This window comes from Pogona vitticeps, chromosome 1, assembly GCF_051106095.1.
Source record: "Pogona vitticeps strain Pit_001003342236 chromosome 1, PviZW2.1, whole genome shotgun sequence".
Lineage (NCBI taxonomy): Eukaryota > Metazoa > Chordata > Lepidosauria > Squamata > Agamidae > Pogona > Pogona vitticeps.
In genome coordinates, this window is record NC_135783.1 from 16492459 (window position 1) to 16515611 (window position 23153).

Sequence of the window (23153 nt, forward strand, 5' to 3'; positions counted from 1 at the left end):
CTACTGAAAACGGGGCTCTTAAGAGATGCATTTGATAGCAACCTCGTATGATTTTTTTTTTGGTCATTGCCTGCCATCATGAGACACTGCCTTTTCTGGTTTTGTTTAGGATCTTGGTTTTTTTTATTGTTTTTACTTATTATGTTTGTTTTGTTTGCCTCTTCAATTTGTAAACTACCCAGAATAAGTAAATAGGTAAACAAGTAAGTTATTCTGGGCAATGGCTACGGAATTCTTCTGTACATGGAAAAATGGCTATGTAAAATGAGCATCTTTAAGGTGCTTTGTTTTCTAAATGACAGAACAGATCAAGTTCAGTTTTTAAAGCTTTTAGTGGAAAGCGATTCCTTTTGAGAAAGCAGTGGTTGGTATTTGGAAAATAACTACAGTACTAAACTAACTTGCTACAAGATGACAAAAAGAGAGCCTATCTGTGAACAGGGTGAGGTGGGGAATGACAGTGGATAGAAATGTGTTTTTTTTTTTAAATCAGAAATCAGACCTTTGTAAGTACTTTTCCAACCACCTCCAAACCTGGCCCAGAACATATCCCTTTCCCAAATATGGATCTGATTCAAGAACCTTTTCAAAAATTACAATGTTTTATTTGGACTGCCCAATCCTATCGGAAATGACTTATGTGTGCCTCTAATCTCATTTCTTGAAATTTAGATCTGTCTGAAGAGGGTCTTGAGCTCTGGAATAGCGAAAAAAGAAGCTTGTTCCATCTTGCACATGGCAGCCCTTCAGGTATTTCAAGATCGCTATCAAGTCTGTTCTCAGCCCTTTCTTCCCTAGACTAACCATACCAAAATACCTCCTACATTCTGCATAGGTGTTGGGTTTCCAAACCTCTTCCTGTCTTGGTTGAATTTCTGTTCCATTTTGTTGATACCTTAAACTGTGGTGACTCCTCTGTTCTGCTATGGTAAGATTTCACCTGAAGTACTATGTTGAGTTCTCAGTTTCACCTGGAAAAGATTAACTGTGTGACTATAATACACTAAACTAACAGCACAGTCCTATGAATGTGAATGTCGATTCGGAAGTGCAACACACTGAGTCTGACAGTATGTACTGTCTAGAAAATGGGTCTGTGAGCACTTGGAAAAGAAGGTATTTAAAGAGGCATGTCTTGTAATTAGAGGTGGAATGGCCATATGTAATACCCAGAAATTAGGTGCTTGGCTCTCCTCAGAATCCTACAGAAATTCCATAGACCTCAAGGGAAAAACCAGAAGCCTGTGTTTAGTTTAATTGGGGAGTTAAACTTTTACTGGGATATATGGTGGCAATGATGAACACAGGCTTCTGATTGTTCCCTGGAGGTCTATGGAATTTCTTTAGGATTCCGAGGGACAGTCAAACACCTAATTTTTGGATCTGACACATCTGTCAGGAACGCATTAGATGTGTTTGTTCCTACATTGGTGGAACGTTGGATCTGACGAGCCTTGGGATGCATTCCAGTTCTATAGTTCTATGACTGTATGAACTGAATATCAGGAAAAACATCTTAACTGTTAGAACAGTACAACAATGGAACAAGTTACCTTGTGTGTGTGTGTGTGTGTGTGTGTGTGTCTGTGTCTGTCTGTCTGTCTGTCTGTGTGTTTGTGTGTGTGTGTCTGTGACTGTTGCAACACTGGAGGCATTCAAGGGAAAGTTAGACAACCATCTGTCAGATAAACTTTTATTTAGTTTCCTGCATTCAGCAGGGGGTTGAACTCAATGGCCTTATAGGCCCCCTTCCGACTCGCTTATTGCATGATTCTATGAACTCTTAAATTTATTGACACATGCCTCCCTACACTGAAACAGTATGGCAGGAAAATTATCTGGAGAGAAAGGTGAGTGGAGAAATGTTCTATTTTAACTGTACTGCCATATTATAGTGTCACTGAGATAATAATGCTAATAGGATTATTGTTCTGTAACTGCAGTATGTTACTTTCTCCTGGCAAACTGCGAAGACCAATTTCCTTTTATTTGGTTAAATGTACTCATCTTCTGTTATACAGCCAAATAGCTTAATTCAATTGACAGTCTATCCCTGGCATTATCTCTGCCTGGGTAAATGCTCTTGAGCGCTCCCACAATGGATGATGAGCTAATCAACTCTTCAAGCAATCACCAACGCTTTTTTTGGAACAAATGTGAATTTCTTCTTTTAATTTCAGACATCCATCTGGAGTAGATTTCATCAATTACTGTTGTGCTGTGCATGAAATAAATACTGCATTGATTGTTTAAAGGCAGAAGATCTTGGTGACAAGTAGGCCTTTATACATCTCCTCAAAGCATCCTAAAAGTTGGGGTCAATGGGCATTGTCCAGATACCAAATGTGCAATGACCTTCTGCTATGTTCCAGCCACTGTCCTATTTCACAGAAGAGCCAAAGGGCTTCAGGTGACTGTATCAGATGTAAGGTCTAACCAAGAATGCACCAGTTTGGGGGGGAAGGGGTTAAGGTACCTTGTATTCCAGCACTAACCACCCCATTGTTCAGAAAATATTCACATGAACTTGGAGTTTGTGTGTCACCATTTTCATCATCATTGTAGAACTGCAGAGCTGGAAGGAACCCTATAGATCACTGAGTCCAGATTGTTACATGCCGTTGAATCACCTCCAATTTATGGCACCCCTATGAGTAAGTGATCTCCAAACTGCCCTGTCACCAACAGCCCTGCAAAACCAATTAAATTCACCTGTCACTTCAGATTAGATGGGAGAAATATAGTGAACAGTAAAACTTCCACAGAACCCACAGTCTTATACTCATTCATGGCAAAACATCTAGAAACCGTTCAGAATGTGGCATCTTCCAAGTAGACCAACCCAACCCAATTTCCTTCTTCCACATTTCTAGATGGGGGTAAATGGAAAAGCCACAAAAGTTCCACAGGGTCCACAATCTGAGATCTTTTAGGACCAAAAGAAACTCCAGATTCTAGAAAACAGAAAGGACCCATTTGGAAAAATTCTGAATAGACCAAACCAACCAAAATCACCAATCATTGAATTTCAACAGAATCAACATTTCCATACCCATTCTTGGCTAGCAGTCTGTTTGCGTCTGGAATGGGAATTGGATAATGAATGATATGGAAGTTTATACATTTTGCTAATGTGAGAATAAAAGGGTGTTTGGGGTAGAGTAGCATTTGAGCATGTGCAGAGTGTCTTTATCTGAAACAGGTAGAAAGGATCAATGTACATATAGCCCTAAACCCCCCTCCACTTTCATTGTTGTGCCTAAAAAAACCTCAAGAAACATGCCATTGATGGTGGGGGAAATGAAACAAAATTAAACATTGGATCACCCTTCAAAGGATGCATGTCATTGTTCCTTTCACTGTGGCCTTATTTCTGCTGTGAAGGGGACACAATGGGGGGGGGGGAGCCTTTGGACCATATTTTCTCTGGCAGATTAGTCCATTATAATATAAGCATCCTCTTTCTCTCACCAAAATCACATATACTTTTTAAAAAAATCTTGATCCTTCTCTTCCTGGCTGATATGATATTGAATGGAACTCTGGAAGAAGAATAAGAAAAGCAATCTAAGAATATTCTCATACTTGATTTGCATAGGTTTGAGACTCTGCTTAACAGAACCCCCTTTGTTTTTCTGATGTTGTTTTAAAAAATTAGCCCCTCCATTAATGCAGGAAGTAGGAGTGGTGATATAGATACACTAAAACAGTTTGCTTGTTTCGAATGAGGAAAAACTATCGAGTGTGTGAGTGTCTTGTCAAGAGGTTCTCTTTTGGTTTGATGATAATCAGCACAATAGTAATGGAAAGGTAAAAACTTTCTGAAAGAGATAGTAGAACAGAAAACAAGACCAGTTAAACAGCAATATAAAGAGAAATATTGATCTCACACCCCTTCTGCTTGCCAAGAGACCCTGGACAGCAGCAAGGAGTCAACCCTTGAAATCAGTAAATGTGCAGTAAAGGTGAGATCTAATCCCACGCTGTATCAACCTGAACAAAGGCACTTAGCCTGTTTTTATACTTTCATACATCATAGCCTTTCAGTGTACCTGTTCATTAACATACAGACAACGTTTCTTATGTTTTCATTTCTCTAATTGGAAAAATGTCATCAGAGTGCCTCATTAATGAGCAAAGAGATAACAGAAACACAAATTCAGCAGAAATCAGTGGCTCTACTGTAACCTATCTGAGATGAGATGATGAGATCTATATTGTTGCATTACTGGTGGATGGGGTGGTAGGAGAACAATATTCCAGAAGTATGCAAAGTTGGTATATCCAGAGAGAACTGAGTCACTTTTTCTAGAATACCTCACATTTATGATTCTTGTAGGCCACTTTGGTTCAGTGGCAGAAGAGAATGCTTTTCCCCACCCCATGCCAAAGACCTTAGTTTCAATCTGAGATATCTCTAAGTAAGACTAAGAAAGACCCATTCAGGAAACCCAGGAGAGGTGTTACCTGTGAGATTCGTAGAACTCATAGAATTGTAGAGCTGGAAGGGACACCACCAAGTCCAGCTTCTGCCAATACAGGAAGTCCACTCCTAAATAATTCCCGGCAGGTGGCTATCCAAACTCTGCTTAAAAGTCTCCAGTAAAGGAAAGTCTACCACTCACCAAAGCACTTGACTCCATTGTCAAATAACTCTTACTGTTAGGAAGTTCCTCCTAATTTGTTGGAGTTCCTTTCTTATAGCTTGAATCCACTGCTTCTATTCCTTTGAGCTGCAAAAAACAAGCCCACTCTACCTTTCACATAAGAGCCCTTAAAAAAACTTGAAAACGGCCATCACATCATCTCTCAGTCACCATAGACAATATTGAGAAGGATGGACCAAAGGCCCGGTTCAGTAGAAGGCAATTTCCTACGGTAGAAATCAGAGGGGGGCAACTTTGGCCAACCTAGGGACCAATTTGATGCTGTTAGGACCTTCTAGGGGGCTGTAAAGTCCACCAAAAATGCCTCCCCCAATTTGCAAAAACACCCCTCCAATTTTGAAATGTATGTAATTTTTTTGATATTAAAATATTGCAGAAATGCTCCGTGATCTATTTTAGATCACTGAATGATTTAAAAGTGAATGATTTCTGTAGACCACCAAAAGCAGTGATCCAACTTTTTTTTTCTGGAAGACCGGTGAATAGCTGGGAGGGCCACAAAAACAGATCAGAGAATCATACTTTATCCACCCCTGTATAAATGCTGACCTTCCTTCAAGTATTTTCTTCTAACATATATGTAGGAAAACATATAGACCAAATCCGATTAAGCTGCACTGGCATAACTCCAGTGATGTAAATTTTAGCATTTAATTGCTGCCTGTTAAAAAGTCAGCACTTGTTTTACTTACAGTATTGTGTAAAAGGTTGTGCAATAGTTGTGTGACAAAGGCTCCTAAACTGACAGCAACCCCCCTTTGAAGATTACAGTGGTGCCCCGCATAGCGAGGTTAATCCGTTCCGGATTAACTGTCGCTATGGGGAAACATCGCTAAACGGAACGGAAAATGCCATTGGAACACATTAAACATAGTTTAATGCGTTCCAATGGCTTCTGTACTCACAGTTTAGTGAAGTTTCCCCCATCCAGCAGCCATTTTCACGCCCTCAGTAAGCGAGGGCAGGGTGCGGAAACGCTGCGCGCGGCCATTTTGGGTCGCGCAGCAGCCATTTTGGAGCCGCCGATCAGCTGATTTCCCGTCTTCGCAATGCGAGTTTTGCCCATTGGGGCTGCCGGTATGCCTTCGCATTAGCGATCCCAAAAAAGGGATCGCTATGTGAATTCGTCGTTGTACGGTGCGCTCGTTATGCGAGGCACCACTGGTATGCTGTTGAAGTTACACTGGCAGGTATAAGTAACAAGACATAGACTCCTATATTATATTTACAGTGACGATATTGTAGCTGACTGGATAGCTCAGTGAGTTAGTATTCTGGCTGTAGGTCTGGGAGTTAGGAGTTTGATTCACTACTGTGCCTCCCAGGAATATAACAAGCCTGTGTAGCCTCGGACAAGCTACACAGTCCCAAGCTGCCCCCAGAAAAAGGGAATGGTAAAACATTCCTAAGTACCCTTTACCTAGAAAATCTGGAAAGACTCACCATAAATCGGAACCAACTTCAAGGCACATACTTATCATTATGAATACTGTAGTTGTAACAAATCCATCTGAGACTTAAGAAAGACTAAAGGGCACAATGTTTTAGCATGAAAGCATGCAATAATAAAAGTATGTGTCCATGGATACATACATCCGCGTGTTCAGCTTATTCAGCTCTGAGGACTTCGTCCAGAACAGCTACTGAACTGGAGGTAATTTGACTCTGGTTCAGCAGAGGGAGCTAGAAGACCTTGAGTTGGAGGTCTTTCTATAAGCTGAACATCTTTTCAGTTCCAAAGCTGTCCTCCTAGCACCCCAATGTAATATTGCATTTGTGGGAGTAAATTGCTGAATTTTATATCCTGAAACTATGAGAAAAATACCATTATTGCTTCTCTGTCCCAGTTGCTCTTAATGCAATCTGAATCTTATTTTAGCGCAGCCTACACTACATCCGTACAACACCTCCTCTGCTCCAGTTAAGACTATGACATACTGCAAACTTTGTGACTTTACCATCATATTTTCCCTTTACCTCCTTTTTGTTTTAATATCCAAAATTGAAAGCTTGCTCACAAATGATAATTTAGTGGATCCCAGACTGATAAAACATATATTGCCTTGCTAAGACAAAAAGTACCAAAGGCACTGCGCATATAATATCACAAGTTTTAATATTTATTATATTTCTATGTATCTTTCCACTAAGGAACAGCAGTCATCAATGTACAAATGTAATTAAAAAGATGTTGCACAACAAAAAGTTTCAAATATTAGAAAAATCTACCCATTGAAATCAATCCAACATTCAGTAGGCACCAAACAGTTTGAAAAGATGTGTCTTCACATCCTTCCTAACACCAGCAAGTGTGGAAACTAATTGCAACTTGGAAGAGGCCACTCCAGTTTGGAAGGAACACAAAAGAAAGCTGTCTCCTTTGTTATTGTTAAGGAGGCTTCTATGGACGTTGGTATTCCCAAGAAGGCCTCTTGTGAAGGTCGTAACAACTGGATAGGTTCAGTATGAGGCCAATGGCTCCTTAAATAATCAGGTCCCAAACTATTTTAGGACATTAAACCAAGGTCTTGAAGTGGCCTGGAAAGAAACTGTTAACCATCAATTTGGGGCTATTTGAGGAGGAACAGCGTTGTTACTTAAGTAGTGGGCTGCTGGATCAGAACAACAAAATAATGGCTGAAATTCTGTTCATAACATTTTCATTCCTTACTCCTTGGTAAGCAAACCATTGCTATTGCATTTCTTGGGGGGGGGGTGCATACACCCCTGAGAATCATGGTAGTGATCATTTGTTTACCAGGGAGTCATGGGAAGTTATGTTTGGGCTGATGTAGATGAGAACATCTCACAGGGATGAAAGGCTGTCAGTTATTTCCTCTTCCGACTGTAGGGGCAAGGCTATATAGGAGCTTAAAAGTTTCGGTTCTTCTGGGTTCAAATCAACTTGTGTATAATTTAATCATGTTGCCACTTTGGACTTTGGCTATGCCTCCTGTAATGATTATTTTGTGTGTCCTGCAGGATTCTTAGTGGACCAACCCCATTAAGTATTCTCTTGTTTCTTGGCTGCTTATGAAATAGAGCAGTGGGAGCATTATTTTCAACAAGTCTATCATTGTCAGGCCCACATTAAGAAGCTTATTCCTAGCCTCATATCGTCTCTTAACATTACAGAATGGATGATATTCATAAAACAAATTTTCTATGTTGAGAATATCATCAATATTGAGGGGCTGTAGGACTACATAGTAATTCCAAGAGAAGGGTTTTGTGCTGTAAACTGGAATACAAGCCTTTGGGTTTTGGAAAATTAAGACAGACCTGCTTCTGGCAATATAATCCCAGGTCCCATGGCTGTGGTGTTTTTGGTTTAGATTCGTTTTGATGTTGACTAACCTCTAATGACTATTCTTTGAGTAAGCTCACCCAGTTACCAGGGACGGGGACTTGTGACTCGCAGTTGAGTCTGACTTAAGTCGACTCGATTCGGACTCAACTCACGATTTTTTTTTTTAAAAGAAGACTTGGGTCACAAGTTGTGACCCGGACCCATTTTTCTAAGTCAAATGTGAATCTGTGTCTTTTTTTTTAAAGGAGGTGGTGGCCTTCACTTACCATTCCTTTTCCTCCTCTTCCTTGGGTCTCTTGGCATGGGGAGGAGGAGGAAGAGAAGACAATGGGGCAAAAAGACTTCGAGACTCAGACTTGCGGCTTGCAACTTGGGGCCGAAGACTCGGACTTGGATGGGAGGGCCTGCCAACGTCCCTGCCAGTTACTCTGTACTGCCCTGGACCTTGTGATACACCAATGGATGGCCTTAATATGTTTTTTTTCCTCACTCAGAGGAACAGATAGATCATTAGATCTCTTTACTACTTTGGGATGCATGCTTCCTATCTCTTAATTGTGAAAGCTCTCTTTTTTTGGGGGGGGGGGAGAATTACAAGTCTTCTTAGGTGAAAGACTGAGCAGCCTTTTCAAGTGGGCTCTCTTCTGTTGTTTAGTTGAGTTTGGACCTTTCCTGGAAGATTTGATTTTTTACTCTTTTTCTGAGAGCTTCTTCTTTTTCTTCAATGCTTTGCTAGGTTCTTTACTTTCTCCTCCATTTTTGGGGTCAATGTTTAAATCATTCTCCTTTGCTTCTAGTACTCATATTGCTTTATTGATTGATTGATTGAATTTATACCCCGCCCATCTAGTCAATTGACTATTCTGTGCGGCTAACAACATATAATATAAACAATTTAAAATATAAGATCAGAATAATATGGAAGTGGAAGCCTCTTGTCTCTATCTCACAAAACCTAGCCAGGGTGGTTAAGAAACTGTAGCTTTCTTTCCGGAATTTGTTGATCAAGTTCAAATCTTCATTTATAGAGAGCAGATGTGGTCCATTGTGGTCTCCTTAAAAATGAAATTTTCTAGAAGTGTAGGCATGTCTCTTGGGCTGAGTTGGAATATGAAGCCGGATTATGGGATGTGTTTGTAATCACTTCAGGAACCCTTTGCTCATTGCATTTGATGGAGGAGCTTTCTAAGACTGTCCTAGATATGCCAACTTGAAAAGCAGAATCAGGGCTTCTCCAACCCCCAAGCGTTAGTCCCACTATTGATTTGGTGTGGGTGATTTCCATTGCCAGGTCTATTGCTGAGCACTCAGTTTCTTTCAGTTTTTCCAAAACAATATCAGTCCCTTTCCTTGATTGGACTTAAAATTATTCAAGGAAAGGGAACTGGTGTAATTGTTTGGGTCCTCTTCTTTCCTTCCTTCCTTATTTACAGACAGACAGGACAACATTTTGACATATAAAGCCCTAAATGGCTGGGGCCCTGGATACCTGAAGGACCGCCTCCTTCCATATGAACCTACCTGGCAATTAAGATCTAGCCAGGGGGCCCTTTTGAAAGAGCCATCCCTTAAGGAGATAAGAGGGAGGGCTTGTAGACAAAGGGCCTTTTCGGCAGCTGCCCCCAGACTATGGAATGCCCTCCAGCCTGAGATTTGTCTGGCGCCGACACTGATGACATTTCAGCGCCAAGTCAAAACCTTCCTGTTCCAGAAGGCTTTTAATTGAAATAATATCAGCTGTGGGTCCTGATGGCAATTTTTAGAGCTGATTGGCGGTTCCAAAATGGCCACTGGGTCAACAAAATGGCCACCCACAGCGTTTTTGCGCCCTGCCCTCGCTTACCGGGCGGCGAAAATGGTGGCTGGATGTAGGATTCCCCGCATAGCGGTGAGTTTTTCCCCAATAGGAACGCATTAAACGGAGTTTAATGTGTTCCTATGGGTTCCCCCCCCCGCTTAGCGACGAATCTGGATAGCTACATTAATCCTGCAACGGATTAACGTCGCTATGCGGGGCACCACTGTATTATATCTGGGTTCCTGGAGCTATGACAGAAGAAGAGCTGATAGCACTTTGCATTCCTGAGCCTTGTTTCTCCAAACCAGCAGACTGCCTGAAATGGAAACCCCAAACAGCAACTCGACCGCTATAGGTGGATGTGCTAAATGTTAGGAGGCATGAATGCGTCAGCCATTATCTTCACAGCCCCTGTTTCCATGTGGCTGTGTCTACATTGCATATTAAACACAATCAATGTTGGTTTTGTTTCACTGAGCTGTCTTTAACCTTGGCTACAATCCTACTGTTTTGGATTACAAGAGGTTGGAAACATTGTCTTTTGAGACTGCAATGCTCCAAGTTCCCCAGCCAAGCAACAGTGCAAGTTATCGAAGATGGGATTCGGAGTCTAACAACCCATTGTCTTCTCCTGACCTACAGGTCTAACTCCAACCAAGTGAGACAAAACCATTGTAGCAATTTCTACCATGAATGATTCTTCCATATTGCAGTTAAGATCTCTAAAAATTGCTGCTTATCAGCACTTTGAAAAAAAAGCTGTTAACTTGGGGGAAAGCAACTTACAATCATTTAGGAGAAATATCCTGTGATTTAGGAATAAATAGATAAGCTATCTGTTAATGGGAAATGAAATTAATGGAAGAATCTTCTAGTTGGCCCTAACATTTTTAGTCAAAGAACAAATTTACGATGCATTCCGCTATTGAACTGGAAGATACTGAAACATACTTTCAGAGTGGGGAGGAAGTCATGTTACTTGTGTAATTGCTTTGTTATCTTTTTGTTGCCACTTTAAAAAATTAGTTTTCCAGTTGTGTTGCTCATGATAACAATTATGAACATCTGCCCAATGTTGTAAGTATTGTAAAACATCTACATGGTTAGACAGTCGTTGGCAGAATGATTAATTCTTGAGCTGGCTTTGAATTCAGTTGCATTCATTTGAGGACATGATATGAAGTGATTGTGGAAACATTCTGTCTGAAAAATAATGAATCTGTATGCATGGGGATTGCAAAATCATGTGTTGTCTAAAAGGTGCATGGATTTTTCCAAAGGCACAAGGGGAAAAAATGGCTGAAACGGCGAATCCCTTGCAGCAGATGTCTGATGAAAGAAGAACATCTAAATTCAGGGATCTGAAAGATCCATGCTGACGGAGTTGCTGTCTTGTAAACTGCCAGATGTGCAAGGCAATGTTTTGCACTGACCTTGCAGTCTGATGTTTGAACCCCTGGCACAGATTGATGCCCAATCAGTACTTCAGAAGTCTGTTTTTTAAAAAAAACTTCCAAAGGGAGGTCATGTTTTTCTATAGTCCTGGAAGTGAGAACAAAGAATTTATAGCTCCCTGAACTCTGTTTAGCATATGCTTTCAACAGTGGTGGCGCTGCAGGCTAAACCACAGAAGCCTCTGTGCTGCATGGTCAGAAGACCAGCAGTCGTAAGATCAAATCCACGCAACGGAATGAGCTCCTCTTGCTTTGTCCCAGCTCCTCGCCAACCTAGCAGTTCGAAAGCATGCAAATGTGAGTAGATAAATAGGCACCACCTTGGTGGGAAGGTAAAACGGCGTTCCCTAGTCACGCTGGCCACGTGGCAATGGAAACTGTCTTTGGACAAGCGCTGACTCTACAGCTTGAAAAGCGGGATGAGCACCGCCCCCTAGAGTTGGACACGACTGGACTAAGAATGTCAAGGGGAACCTTTACCTTTCAATGGGGAAAAGTGGGTTGCAAGGCATACTTTAAACTAGATAAAAGTTCTTAGTCTTTAAACTATCACAATACCCCTTTTTAGGGCTCCACAGGAGTCCCACAATTTGGTTTAGTGGCCAGTTTGTAGCTGCAGAATGGGTCCTAAATTGATCTGGACTGATCTGCAACCTATCTGATTCAATCTATGCCCTGGATTCTAGTTGACTTCTAAGCCTCCTGTTGATTTGTTTTCGAAAACAAAAATGGCTTTTGCATGGGTGAACATGAAGTTTGGGGCTTGGAGACATGATGAAAGGGAGAAAAACTGCCAAATTTCAGAGAGCTCGTTTCAGGAGTCTGCATAAGAGGAATCCTTAAAGCTTGCTCCAAAAAAAAAAAAAGGCTGAAAGCAATTTCTGCCTCGTCCAATTCAATTTTTGTTGTGGACACAAATAGATTTGTAAATTTGCTTTCTATTGCTTTGCTTTGCTTTGTCTTGGAATCAAATCTGGCGATTTTGCTTCCATCCAGACCTCATACAAATCATTCTGAATTGGTTAGCCACTCAGGTTTGGGCTAAATCTGCTCCAAAGCCCTACTCTTGATTGGACTTTCAAAAGTTTGGTGGTGGTACTCTCCAAAATTATGACTTCATGCACTGTATAGTGTTTCCAAGCACACCTAGTTAATTCTGTCTTAGGGAGGAATGGCATGCTATCTTGGCAGGTATAATGCAAATGTCTGTCCTGACCAGAAGCTGATTTACAGTAGTTTATGTCAGAGAGGTGGGCAGTTACTCTCTCCAAATCAATCACTGCTGTGCTGAATACGGCTAACAGGAGTTGCCAACTGTCACAGAAATTAATTAAATAAAAACAAGTGCACTTCTAACAGCATTACGGTATTCAGATGTCTCTCAAGCTGCAGTTACACTGGCAATAGTAATCATTTAAATCGATTCAGATGTTATTGTTCACACAATGCAAGGGTGAAATCGATTTATACGTGCTGCAAAGCAAGTTTTTTTCAAACTCACTGGCAGGAGCTTTTTAAAATACTTTGTAAAATTGATTCATTTTAATGCGGTTTTATGGAAATGAGTCAATTTCAGCAGTGTTGATGCCAAAACGGGTTTAAATAACCAGAAATAAATAAATTTCCATTCAGTGCCACTAGTTTAAATACCACATGATTTGAACCTGATTTTTTAAAAGTCTGAATAAAAATATAATAAAATATATTTTTGTGACCACAACCTTACTTTCTCTCTCTCTCTCTCCCCACACAATTTTTTAACAGCTGATCGGCAGTTTCAAAATGGCCACCGGGTAAACAAAATGGCTGCCCGCTGTTTTCTGGGACGGATTCCTCGCTGCACAGGCAGCAAAAATGGCCACGGTATGGAGGATCTTCGCTGGATAGTGAGTTTCCAGCCCCTAGGAACGCATTAACTGGGTTTTAATGTATTTCTATGGGCTTTTTAAAATCATTTTATGACGTTTTCGTTCTACAGCGATTTTGCTGGAATGAATTAACGTCGTAATGCGAGGCACCACTTGTATGTTTGTTCTGTGCTGTCAAGTTGCAACTGACTTACAGTGACCCTAGCAGGGCTTTCAAAGCAAATGAGATATTTAAAGAGTGTTTTTTATCAATTCTACTCCCCCAATGAGCTTCCATGGCTAAGCAGAGATTTGAAGCCAGGCCTCCTGAGTCTCAGTCCATCACTCTATTCACTACACCACACTGGGTATCCCAGTATATAAATACATGCATAATGTGTAACATGTATTAAAATATTTTAAATGTATTTATGTTCTGTGACAGCTCCAAGAATATTTTTGGGGGCCACAGGTGCTTATCCCTGGTCTACCTCAAATAGCTTGAAGCTCTCTCTTCCTGTGCCATTTTGCTCAGGCAGCGATACCTTTAGAGAAGAATTTTCTTGATGTACCGTCCTTGAGACAGGTGCACCAAATATCTAGAAATCCCCTCTTCAGCGTGATAAGATTAGTGCCAACTCTGAATTCTAATTAAAATATTCCTGTTCTCCAGATATTTTGAGGAGGTTTTCTATGTTTAAAACCAATTGAATTTAAAATCTAAATGGATATTACATCATTTGTGGGTCTAGTTTTATGACTGTATCAAATGATGAAAAACTATATTTTCGCAGTTATATTAGTCTTACAATTTTCGCACAATGCAGTGGGATTGCTTCTGGTCATGAAAAAGTGATAGAGAACATTTAGAAATGAAATATATAAAAATAACAAGGAATGAATCACTTTAGACCCCATTGTGCCACTTGCTTTTCAAGCAAGGCAACATTCCAGTGCATCTTATCACATAAAGCAGTACAACAAAGATATTAGCAACATCGTTCGTTCGTTTAGTCGTTTAGTCGTGTCCGACTCTTCATGACCCCATGGACCAGAGCATGTCAGGCCCTCCTATCTTCTACTGCCTCCCGGAGTTGTGTCAAATTCATGTTGGTTGCTTCGCAGACACTGTCCAGCCATCTCATCCTCGGTCGTCCCCTTCTCCTCTTGCCATCACACTTTCCCAACATCACAGTCAAGTAAAACAGTGTAAAATAAAACCAGCCGCAAAAAAAGCATAATTTCAGAAAATCCTTTAGCAGTAAATACCACTGAGAACCTATTGTCAGGGACAATGTTGTTGTTGTTTAGTTGCTAAATTGTGTCCGACTCTTCATAACCCCATGGATCAGAGCATGCCAAGCCCTCCTGTCCTCCACTGCCTCCAGGAGTTTGGTCAAATTCATGTTGGTTGCTTCGCGACACTGTCCAACCATCTCATCCTCTGTCGTCCCCTTCTCCTCTTGCCCTCACACTTTCCCAACATCAGGGTCTTTTCCAGGGAGCCTTCTCATGAGATGGCCAAAGTATTGGAGCCTCAGCTTCAGGATCTGTCCTTCCAGTGAGAACTCCGGGTTGATTTCCTTCAGAATGGATAGATTTAATCTCCTTGCAGTCCAAGTGACTCTCAAGAGCGTCCTCCAGCACCACAATTCAAAAGCATCAATTCTTCAGCAGTCAGCCTTCTTTATGGTCCAGCTCTCACTTCCATACATTGTTACTGGTAAAAACCATAGCTTTGACTATACGGATCTTTGTCGGCAAGGTGATATCTCTGCTTTTAAAGGTGCTGTCTAGGTTTGTCGTCGCTTTCCTCCCAAGAAGCAGGCATCTTTTAATTTCATGGCTGCTGTCACCCTCTGCAGTGATCATGGAGCCCAAAAAGGTAAAATCTGTCACTGCCTCCATAGCTTCCCCTTCTATTTGCCAGGAGGCGATGGGACCAGTGGCCATGATCTTAGTTTTTTTGATGTTGAACTTCAGACCATTTTTTGCACTCTCCTCTTTCACCCTCATTAAGAGGTTCTTTAATTCCTCCTCACTTTCTGCCATCAGAGTGAAATCATCTGCATATATGAGGTTGTTGATATTTCTTCCGGCAATCTTGATTCTGGCCTGGGATTCCTCCAGTCCAGCCTTCCGCATGATGTATTCTGCATATAAGTTAAATAAACAGGGAGACAATATACAGCCTTGTTATACTCCTTTCCCAATTTTGAACCAATCAGTTGTTCCATATCCAGTTCTAACTGTTGCTTCCTATCCCACATATAGATTTCTCAGGAGAAAGATAAGGTGGTCAGGCACTCCAATTTCTTTAAGACCTTTCCATAATTTGCTGTGGTCCACACAGTCAAAGGCTTTTGCATAGTCAATGAAGCAGAAGTAGATGTTTTTCTGGAACTCTCTGGCTTTCTCCATAATCCAGCACATGTTAGCAGTTTGGTCTCTAGTTCCTCTGCCCCTTTGGAATCCTTCTGGGAGTTTTGGGTCCACATACTGCTGAAGCCTACCTTGTAGGATTTTGAGCATAACCTTGCTATTATCCCTTGCTCATGGATAATAGCTGGATTTCTATTCAGTGGGTCTGCTTTAGTGGACAGAAGCAATTAGATTTACTCTGTATATATTTCTTATCCAGAAAAACGGAGAGCAGAAATGTGTGATAGTTACAATGCGTTAGTAATCCAGCTGCCGGCATCATTGCTGTAATGACTTTGCCATATTCTATGCCTTTAGGCCCATGGGCTAGAGAATCATCTCTTCCCCCAGTCTAAGTGCTCAATGCAATTATTCTCACCATTAGCAGAAGCTGTAATATAAATAACCATTTCCATTGCTGAGATATCTGCATCATTTTAATCATGGGCATGCAGTGGGAGATGGAGAGAGAATAATGGCTTAACAGAAATATTGTTGGGTTACCTAATTTTTGTTACCTGGAATAACCTATGGATATTTGTCCCTGAAAAATCTAAGGGCCAAAATGACCAGGAGGATTACTTAGAGGAAGAAGTCACACTTTGCATGCACTGGAAGGAGTTGCAATTAGTATGTTGGTGCAAGAGTATATAAATTAGTATCCTTGGCTCAGTTTCTGGCTCCTCAGGTTGAAATGATCAGATGGTGGAAAATACCTTGATCTGATATACTGGACAGTCATCAACAATGCAGGCCTAGATGGGCAAAAGATGAGATGGGTTGTGAAACAGGTACCTATGGTGAGAGTGATGCCTGACTGAGCTATTTCATGTTTTCTTTTTGCTAATTAGCAACGCATTGGGTTGTTAAACACCACAGTTTGGTATCCATCTTCATTCCTGCACCAGAGGCCCATCTTTTGAACATTTTTTCTGAATTGTACTTCTTATCAGCCCTTCTCCTTTTTCTCTTCCTTCTCCTTTGGCAGTAAGTGAAGAAATTTAAGAAGATACTGTATTTCATTAACAGCTCCACGCCAACTGCAGCATAGATGCTGGACAAAGCTTCATCAGTGGCACAGAAATTGCTGGCTTCTTCAGATATAATTGTGACTAACTCATTAATCTTGGCAGCAACAACTAGGAGACACTCATATTAGAAGGTCAACCATGGAAAGCTGCACATGCCAAGCCATCCTCTTTCCATGCCAGCTTGGCAAAAGTGGTCCTGAAAAACATCCCGGATTGCCCTTGGCAGACTCCTGCACTCACAGATGTGAAGAGAGTCAGCTGCAAGTCTTGGGCTCAAGAAGAGCTGTGTTGGGACAAATCAAAGACCTTGTCAAGCATTCTCTTCCTAGATACCTATGGAATGCCCAACAGTGGTGCTAGAGAGTGACAGTAACTCACTGACTATATTCACCATCAACTTTCATTGAGATTTACATGGCCTCCATTACTGGAGACAATAGCTCTCACCTGTGATAACCACTGATGACCTTATCGTTCACAAATTTATCTAATCTCCTTTCAAAATCAGGCTGTTGTCACTGCATTTTGTAGAAGCAAAGGCCATAGTTCAGTTGTGTGCTGTATGAAGTGCTTCTTTATGATGATTGTGTGAGCAGGTGCATGTATGCAAACTGAAGAGGCACTACATTTATTTTGGCATTGGTCTCTCTCTCTCTCTCACACACACACACACACTCACACACACACACACACACACACACACACACACACACACACAGAGAGAGAGAGAGAGAGAGAGAGAGAGAGAGAGAGAGAGAGAGAGAGAGAGCACCTCCAACTTACTGTAATTGATCAGACCTCCAATTATGCCACAGTGATCTTGTCTTCTACCATGTTTGTTGTCACGGGTTATCAAGTCACCTCTGACTGATGGTGACTCTATAAATGAGTGACCTCCGGAATGTTCTGCCCTCAATAGCCCTGCTCAGCTCTTGCAAACTCAAGGACGTAGGTTCCTTCATGGACTCAATTCATCTCATATTTGTTCTTCCTCTTTTCCTGCTGCCTTCAACTTTTTCTCGCATTGTTGTCCTTTCCAGCAAGTCTTGTCTTCTCATGATGGGCCCAAAGTAGAATAGACTCAGTTTCATCATTTTTGCCTCTAGTGAGAGTTTGGGCTTGATTTGATCTAAGATCCACTTCTTTGTCTTTATGGCAGTCCAGGGTCTTGGCAAAGCTCTCCCCCAACAACATATTTCATATTAAATCAATATTTTTCCTGAGTGCTTTCATCATTGTCCACCTCTGCCATGTAGGCAGGTAAAAAGGGATACAGCTATTCTCTGGCTCAGATCGGCAGTCCAGTCATTGACAGAGCACTGAAGTAAGAGCCACATGTTTCCAACCTGATTAGTTCCATAACAACGGACATAATGGGAACGGCTGAATCCCTGTTTTTCCATTAGGCTGTATGTTAAAATAAGTGTTTGGTTCCTTGAAAATGTTAAAGCCCTGAAATTAGTGTGTATTCATAAGAAATGAAGAAAAAACGGAACACCCAAACATAAGGCAACTCTTTTTCTTTAGTCTTAAAAAATCTGTGCTCACAATGGACTACGATAGGGTTCCAGTTGTGTTCATATTCTGCTTGTGGGTTTCCTGTAGGCATTTAATAGCTGAGGCAAGACCCAAATGCTGGGAAAGATAGGTTTTCCTAGCCTGATTTAGAACAGTTCTTTTTTTGGTCCTCAAATGAGTAAGCTTGTCACTTCTGATTTTTTCTTTATTTGTGGTTGGAGGAGTTAATCCCATTTATTATTATGCACAGCGGTGACATGACTGCTTTTTGTTTTAATCCCACTCAGCACCTGACCTCAGTGATTTCTTAAATTTGCAGAATGCTGCTGCTCAGCTTTGAATAAACAGTGCTTCCTGTTCTCAGGTTTTTCAATTTTTTCCATTTAAATAAAGCCACATGGCCCATTCATATGGTATGATAAAAATGCAAGACCTGGTTTGATTTATGTAGGTTGCACACCTGCCAAGCTGTAATTTCTATTCAACTTTTTCTCTCCTGAGTTACGTTCCCTGCCTCTAATAAATTTCTTTAGAACCCAAGAGAAAATCTAATCACTAATCCTATCTTGTTGAAGGCACACTTCTTTGGTCTACGCTCACAAGCAAAATTAATCTACAGAACAGTCAAAGAGCTGCCATTTCATGTTTGGGAAGAGTGGATGTGATAGTCCCTTGTCAAATGCAAAATGGCTGCCACCCTACTGCATTGTAAAACTGTAATCTTGAGCTGTAGTCTTGTAAACAATGATGCATCCCAAAAACGACACCCTGTGGACTAGTCAAAGCCAAAGTGTTAGTGCCACGTTAGCTTTTGCTGTGGTAGAAATTAAATCCTCTGTCAGAAACAGCAGAGGTAAGGGTTTAGGAACCATCTGCATCCTGAGCAACTGCCCCATGTGGTGAGCCAAAGAACTGCAATTTGAAAGTTCTTGTCTGGCTCTACCATCCATGCTGGCCATTGAGCCTTATTTTGAACAATAACAGCTCCAACAACTTATGAATTGTTTTAGTAAGGCCTGCCAATATTTTGGATTAACAATCAGCCTGAAGTCATGGGCCAGACAATGGATTTACCCCCCTCTGTTACTGTATCTACACAAGAATTAGAGGTTGTTCATGACTTTGTGTACCTTGGCTCAATGATCTCTGACACTCTCTCCCTAGATGTCGAGCTGGATAAACACATTGGCAAAGCAGCTACCATGTTCTCTAGAGTCTAGACTGACAAAGAGAGTATGGCTGAATAAGAAGCTGACAGCATATACCAAGATCCAGCTTGTGTCCTGAGCACAGTCCTGTACTGCAGTGGGTCCTGGACCCTTTGTGCACGGCAGGAAAGGAAGTTGAGCATGTTCCATATGTGTTGTCTCCAACATATTTTTGGTATCACCTGGCAGGACAAAGTTCCAAATAGAGTAGTCCTAGAACGAGATGGAATTGTTAGCATGTATACATTACTGAAACAGCAACATCTACGTTGGCTCGGGAATGTAGTGAGAATGACTGATGGTCAGATTCCAAAAGATCTGTATGGAGATTTAGTGCAGGGTAATCGCCCCAGAGGGAGACCACAGCTGCAAAACAAGGATATCTGCAAGCGGGATCTGAAGGCCTTAGGGATGGGCCTCAACAGATGGGAAACCTTGACATCTGAGCGTTCAGCCTGGAGGCAGGCGTTGCATCATGGCCTCTTCCAATTTGAATAGACCCTTGTCCAGCAGGCTGAGGCAAAGAGGCAGTCCCGAAACGAGCAAAATCAGGGAACTGGCCAGGGGACAGATTGTCTTCAGTATGGAAGGGATTGTCACTCTCAAATTGGCCTTCTCAGACACACTAAATGCTGTTCCAAGACCTCCATACAGAGCACATTACCATAGTCTCTCAACACTGAAGGATGCCTACACACAATGGTTTTCCTCACTCTGACAGTTACACAGTGTTCATCAGTTCTGACTCTCTGAGGCTCAATTCTTTTCTCCCTCTGATAGTTACCTATGGGCTGTCATGGTCAATTGCAGTGTCCTTATCTGATTTAGCTCTAGTCTAGCAAGCTAGCAGAAAGACAGCAATGTAGAAAGGTCTATAAAAGTTACTTTTTAAACAATACTTCAGTTACATTTATAGTATAGCCACTTTCAAAGAGCTAAATACCATTATAGCTGCAATTTTGTTAAAAAAATTTCTTTAGTTTCTTGATTCTAGTTATATTTAGTTACAGTGGTGTCTCGCTTAACAGGCACTCCGCTTAGCGACAAAATCGCTTAGCAACGACTTCAGAGCGTTTTTGCACTTCGTTTAGCGATGATCCCTATGGGTAATTTTCGCTTAGCGATGGTTGGGACCATGCTTCGCATAGCGATTAAAATTTGGGTCCCCTGTTTCGCTTAACAATGGTTTAAACAGCCTCATGTTTGCTGTTTTTTAAATGTTTTTGTTATTTATAAAGTTAAAGTTTACTGTTTAAAACGTTTGAAATCATAAAGTGCACTTAATAAACCCTTTGTTAACCAAATTTGACTTTGTTCTGACTCTTTTTTAATTTGTTGTTGTATTTTTTCCCCCATTGAGATGCACTGAATAGGTTTCAATGCATTTCAATTGGGAAACCGCGTTTCGCTTAGCGATGTTTCTTTAGGCAATTTTTTGCTTAAGGACAGCAATTCGTTCCTATTGGAACGGATTATCCGGTTTTCAATGCATTTAAATGGGAAACCGCATTTCGCTTAGCGATGAAATAGCTTAGCAGTGATTTTTTCAGAACGAATTAACATCGCTAAGGGTGGCAGCCATTTAAAGTAAATATCTGAATATTGCAAGGTATCATATGGAACAACATAAAGTCTCTTCTCATATACATCATAGATGCCTCAGCACCCGTGCAGAGAAAAAGGCACAGCATAAGCCAGCATCCATCCATCCATCCATCCATCCATCCATCCATCCATCCATCCATCCATCCATCCATTCATTTGTTTACATTTTTATTCCCCCCCCCAATAACTAGTAGCAGAGCTACTGGGGGGCAAAAACAGCAAAACATAACAATAATAGGAAACAATAAAAACATTGGAAAACAATATAATATTCCTCTTCCATTAGTTACTAATGCCACACTCTTGTAACTGTAATTAAAGAAGTACAGGGATAGCCGCATACAGCAAAAGCAACAAAGACTTGTGGCATCATAAAGATTAACTGTCTTTTGTAAATTAGCTCATTTCAGCACCTGCATTTCAACCTTGGTAGGCTGATATTTATACACAGAAAGAATGCAGCATGCAATAGAAATGCAAAATATACCAAAACTATAGATAACAGATTAACCTACATGTATGGTAAGAAAAAATGCCTTTATCCAAATGAAGTGTCAGAGAACTTATAGACATATTATAATGGGTGGAGGTTTGAAATTAGAGCAGGTACAGAAAATAGCTCAAATTGTGATTATCAAACAAAGATGAGTTGGATAGTTAATTAGATGAACTAATTAACTTAAAGATAGTTTTTTCCTGGTCTTTATTCAACACAGACACAATTGAACCTCTTGATGAACTTTTCTCCACCTGTTTCCTTTTGTACCCTTTTAAATTATTTTGTTCAAGGATGGATGCTTTGAAATCAAAGAAAGAGTGTCCTGGGAGAGCAATGTGTTTCTCCATGGTTTTATTATTATTATTATTATTATTATTATTATTATTATTATTATTATTATTATTATTATTATTATTATTATTATTATTATTATTATTGTTGTTGTTGTTGTTGTTGTTGTTGTTGTTGTTGTTGTTGCTGCTGTTGCTGTTGCTGTTGCTGTTGCTGTTGCTGTTGATGTTGATGTTGATGTTGATGTTGATGTTGTTGATGTTGATGTTGTTGTTGTTGTTATATGGAATTTTATGTCAGATTTGTGTCCATTTATTCTTCTTCACAGAGGCCAGCCTGTTTGCTTATGTAAAATGCTGTCGGGCATCTCTTGCCACTAGTTCAAAAGGTGTAGCCAATGTCAAGGATCGTCATGTTCAGGGAGGCCCACACTAACCTTGCAAGGTAGAAATGTCACCACATCCACAAAACACACCAGCTCCTGGGCAAGGCAAGGCCTGTATTTAAATACCACAAACCCTCTGAACTCAAAAAGGTAAACAACTGTATGAAGAAATGTTATGTTTTATTATAGATTGTGAAGATGTTAAAAAGAGCAAAAGAGCTGCTACAGCTGTAAAGAAACTCAGAAAAGGTTTTGGAACAATTTAAAAACTTGAGGCAGGAGCCACACAGAGAAAACACACACAAAAATAAGAAAACTAGCTAAACTGTTCCAGTACATATACTCTAACATAGCCTAAGAGCATACACAACAAAGAAGCATAGTATCTCCTAAGAGATAACTAAACTCACAAAAGTAACTACTGTACTGTCGCCATTTTTTATACAGTATGTACCTAAAGCTTCTGCCCCTGGACTCTTCCAGGAGAATCTTCCTATCATGTATCAGGTTATCACAAATGTTAATGAAGACAAGAGCAGTTTCTGCCCTCTCCCCTCGCTCAGCTGAAAACCATCTTCCCAGTTAATTCAATACCACGGAATGAGCCACCCTGGCTTTCGTGGTAAGACCGGTAAGTTGTAGGTGTTACTCCCTACCAATTACGGGTGGGCATTCCCCCCACTTCTCTCAGTCAGCTCATTTCAGGCATTGACTACAATTCTGAATTTTTCAAAAAACACACCAGGGTTTATGATCCCTCACTTACCCAGTTTCTTGATAGCCAAGCACATGTGTCTAATTATTACCTGGTGCAGGAAACAGACAGCTAAAGATGGTGTGATTGATATTGTGTTAATATTTTCTCCCTGCCTAACTCTCTGCTCTAGGGAAGCAGATTTTTATAGTGTTTTTAAAGCCTACACAATTGACCTAAGTTGGACGTAGGACTAGAAATGGGGATATTTGTGTTTGTAAATGAATATGAATATCCCTGTCCCAGTTGGACCTAATAAGGTTCCAGTCCCTGGGACCCATGCACCCTAGTGCCTCAAGGGTTCCACTCCTCCCATCAATGGTGCCAGGAGTTCTGCTGTCTCCCTGCTTGACAGTCAGGGGGTG

General features: G+C 40.8%; 1 long non-coding RNA gene across 1 annotated transcript; it reads left to right on the plus strand.

Moving 5' to 3' along the window:
• Positions 1-770: 770 nt before the first annotated feature.
• On the plus strand, positions 771-20558 carry LOC144585155 (uncharacterized). The gene is made up of 2 exons (XR_013539671.1): positions 771-13115; positions 16486-20558. It is a non-coding gene; the product is annotated as an uncharacterized LOC144585155 (long non-coding RNA).
• The last annotated feature ends 2595 nt before the right edge of the window (positions 20559-23153 follow it).